The sequence below is a fragment of the Zea mays genome, chromosome 2, assembly GCF_902167145.1.
Source record: "Zea mays cultivar B73 chromosome 2, Zm-B73-REFERENCE-NAM-5.0, whole genome shotgun sequence".
Classification (NCBI taxonomy): Eukaryota; Viridiplantae; Streptophyta; class Magnoliopsida; order Poales; family Poaceae; genus Zea; species Zea mays.
In genome coordinates, this window is record NC_050097.1 from 53,426,026 (window position 1) to 53,430,479 (window position 4,454).

Sequence of the window (4,454 nt, forward strand, 5' to 3'; positions counted from 1 at the left end):
CATCGCAGCAAAATCCTCCCGAGGGCCTCCCTACACTGACCACTCCCCTACTGCCCTTGCCCCTTTCAGGTAAGGTAGTCTTCCACTAGCTTTCCTAATTAATCGGCCAAGGGCGTCCCATTAAACCCTTGTGGTAGCACTGTTTTCCCGGGTGGTTCTCCATGTTCCAATTAACATAATGATCTTATCATGAACAGTGATAATAAACAGATAATAAAAGTGTGATCGTGAATAATGTATCTTCATACCCAAAACCACATAAAGCACTAGCAAGTACTACCCAAAAAGTTCAGTGGTTAACAAGGTATAAAGATAGACAAACTAGGGTAACCTGTTGGGTCCCATCAAAATTAACCTATGCAGATCATTATGATTAATCAGAACATGAGTAGGTAAAAAGAAGTGATCAAGGACACAACTTGCCTGACACTTGAGATTCCAGGTACCAACTTGCTCTTCAGGTGACTCGTAACCTCGCTGCTAGTCGTAGCAATACAAACAGACATGGTATAGGCAAAATTAACATCACACCAAACATGCAAATAGAATATACAGTAAACATCTACACATTAAAATGAAATCATAGGAATTGGAATCGCTAAATTTGGAGTTTATAGAATTCAAGTTATGAATTTCTTAAGGTTTAATGTGCTTGAAATAGGATTAAATGATAAATAAAATTTCTAACTGTTTTCATGTCAAAACAGAGACACTAAATGGTAGAGAATATTATTACAAAATTTTAGAAATTGGAATGGCTCAATTTGGAGTTAAAATGAATTTTATATGCATTTTACAAGTTTCCAGATTTGTTTTTGTATTAAAAACGAAATTCTGTAATTATTTATCTGTTTTTAAACATCCCAGGACTCGGCCTCATTTTCCAGAAAAGACAGGGGCCCTGGCGCAATTGCTACAAAGACTCAGGCGAACCCCCTATCGGATGGCGGGTTGATAATCAATAAGGTCAGGGGTTCATGTGCAAATGCGTATCCGCGAAGGGGTACAGGAGGATTCGGACCGTTTAGATCAGATTCAAGGGCCAGGATCGGATCTCGTCCATTATGAACCCGCGAGCGCTCAGGGCCGTCCGATCTGGATCAATGGCCCAGATCCAATCCGTCGAAGGGGTATCCCTCTATCTAATCTGAACCGTTCAACGAGGATCGGACGACCAGGGTGTTTTCCCCAATTCTCTGCCAGCGACGGCGGCGCCGCCCGAGGTCACGGCGGATCCTCGCCGGAGCCACGCGATTCGGCCGATCTGGGCCCCTACAACGTCATTCGAAGGCCCCTACGCACAATTCGGACGATGGCGAAACATACTAGGGCTCACCGTAGGTAGGGATGGCGACAAGGGAGTGATCCACGGCGTGATGCGACGCCGCGGCGGAGCACTATCGTCGGTGAGCAATTCTAGGACTCGGCGGCACCCTACACTTTTGAAGCCGGTCGCTACGCAATAAATAGGACATGACAAACGATCAACGACAGGTCTTACCTACGGCTTACGTGGTAGTCGAGGCTGGCCACGGTCAGGGCGGGTATCCGGCTGAGCGCCAACTCCGGCGACGAATTGCAAGCGCTCCGCCCCACAAATTCTTGATTCTAGCACACCAACTCCATCCACACGGCCCAGCGAACAACCGAGGCAACTCATCGAGTTCCAAGCTGCCGTGGTCCGGTGATCCCCCAAGTTCTCCCCGAGGCCGCACACGACCGGAGCAGCTCGCGGCAGTCTAGGGGCATCGGGAACCTGGAGATTTGGCGAGGCAGCAGAGATGCCGCGGACGCGAGGAGGGACCAGAGAGGGGGTGCGCCGAGCAGAAGGGATGGTGGCGGCATCTAGCGGTCCTGATGGCCAAGCACTAGTCACAGGAGAGGCGAGCGCGCTTATTCTTATACCCCGCGACCAAGTCCGATTAAGGGCCATCGTTGGCGAGGATTTCGGGCGTTCGGTTTGATCCACACTGGCCAACGAACCACGCGTAGCTACTATGACCCGGCCAATTCATGGAGGTTTGTTACGGACAGAATCCAGTTTGCGGCAGAGTAGGAGCTCCAGTCGCGTTGGTTGGCGACGAGGGAGATAGAGCTGACCTGGTGGCCCCACCTGGCAGTGACATAGTGAAAAAGAAAAAGAAAAGGGGGCGCAAGTGGGCCGGCGGGGTGCTTTTCAGCCCAGCAGGCGCAGTGAAGGCGTGAAAAGGGGAAGATGGGCCAGATAGGATGGCTGTCGGCCCAACCAGGGTTTTGATCTTTCTCCTTTTTATTTTCTAGTTTCTTTTCTCTTCTTCTTATTTCCAAACTCTAACTTCCATTTAGGGTTTGATCCAACCTTTAGAATTATTATCTCATTGTTATTATCCTTATTATTTTATTTAATGTGCAAACATATAAAACTCCAACATGATGCATATTCTTTTTATCATTTGTTTTAATTCATCTCCAACTTTTATGTATGCTCTTTTTATGATGCTAATATGGCACATAAGATAAGGAATTCACTATATAATCCTTTTATACAATTTTGAGTATTACAACGCCCTTGACAACCTGGTGTCACGGTCCAGACAATCCTCTGTCTAGTCCACTTCCACAACAGCCGCCACCACCTCATCACCAATCTCAGTCGTTGCGCCACGTTCCCCTTCACCCTCTGTTGCATCATGCGATCTAGCCATGAGTAGTGCTAGTGACTTCAAGGCCCTCGCCGAGGCCTCAAGTCGCTGCAGGAGTCCGTCGCGGCCAATGTTGAGGCCATCACCAACCTCACAGCCGACGACACGTCCTCTCGTGGCATCAAGATTGGCTCCGACGAGCACGATAATGACCGGTCGCCAAGGTTCCAGAAGCTGGACTTTCCCCGGTACGATGGTAAGACTGATCCCCTCGGTTTCATAAACCATTGCGAATCATACTTTCATCAGCAACGCATCATGGAGGAGGAGAAGGTTTGGATGGCCTCCTACAACTTGGAGGGCAGGGCGTAGATGTGGTACATCCAGGTCCAGACGGACGAGGGTACTCCATCGTGGCGCCGGTTCAAGGAGTTGCTCAACCTGCGCTATGGCCCCCCTCTCTGTGCCACGCCCCTCTTCGAGCTGGCTAATTATTGTCGCACGGGCTCTGTCACGGACTATCAGGACCGCTTCCAGGCGCTCCACCCTGTGCAGGACCCCTCGAGGAGGCGCAATGGGTCCAGCTCTTCACGGGGGTCTTCTTCCTCCGCTCAGCTTCGATGTCCAGGTCCACAACCTGCAATGCCTTGCGGCTGCCATGAGCCTAGCGCGCCAGCTGGAGCTCTAGGAGCAGTATACACAGACACCTCCCAAGGTCATGTCCTGTGGCCTACTATCAGCCCCGGCACCATGTGTTGCCTTACTTGCTTCGTCGACTGATAGAGCAACCGCGCCCTCGGTCATAGCGAATGGGCGCAAGCACCTATCCCTGCAAGAGCAAGAGGAGCGCCACCGACAGGGCCTCTACTTCAACTGCAACGAGCGTTACACATGGGGGTACAACCGTGTATGTAAGCTGATCTTCTACATCCATGACGTCGAGTTGGACCTCGCCGACGATGCTACCACTGGGGATGATCAAAACACGAAGTCACCGGTGTTTTCCCTACACGCCGTCACCGGGATGGCCATTTGCAACACTGTACAACTGCATGTGGCCGTCGACGCTGCTACTTTCTTCGCGCTCATCAACACGGGCTCGACTCACAACTTCATTGGGGAGGCGACTGCACGGCGCTCGAGCCTCACCATCAAGCCGCGACCACAACTCACGGCAACGGTCGCCAATGCTGAGTGCGTGGCCTGCCCAGGAGTCCTTCGTTAGGCCCAAGTTGACATAAGTGGCTTGGTGTTCTGTGTCGACCTCTTCGTAATGCGCCTAGCCGGGTACGACGTCATCCTCGGCACACAATGGATGGCCACACTCGGGCCTATTGTCTAGGACTTCAACGCTTGGACCATGGCATTATAGTGGGAGGGACGCGACATCCGATGGAGTGGAGTAGGCCCTCCATCCTCACCGATTCTCCTCACCGCCACAACGGATAATGCCCTCATCGACAGGGTGTTGAACGCCTTCACCGACATTTTCGCCGAGCTAATCGGTCTACCTCCGGCGTGGGGCTGTGACCACCACATCGTCCTCAAGCTCGGCTCATCCCCGATGGCGGTACAACCGTACAGTTACCCTACGACTCACAAGGACAAACTTGAATGGCAGTGTGCTGCCATGATCGTGCAGGGCATCGTCCACCGCAGCGACTCGGTGTTCTCGTCATCGGTCATCCTCATCAAGAAGCCGGACAGGTTGTGGCGCTTCTGTGTCAACTACCGCGCGTTGAATGCGCTCACGGTCAAGGACACATTTTCAACCCCGATCGTCAACGAGCTCCTCGACGAGCTCCATGGGGCGTGCCCCTTCACCAAGCTGGA

General features: G+C 51.7%; 1 pseudogene; it reads left to right on the top strand.

The window, feature by feature from the left end:
* Positions 1-2,682: 2,682 nt before the first annotated feature.
* Positions 2,683-3,401, top strand: LOC109944177 (uncharacterized; annotated as a pseudogene).
* The last annotated feature ends 1,053 nt before the right edge of the window (positions 3,402-4,454 follow it).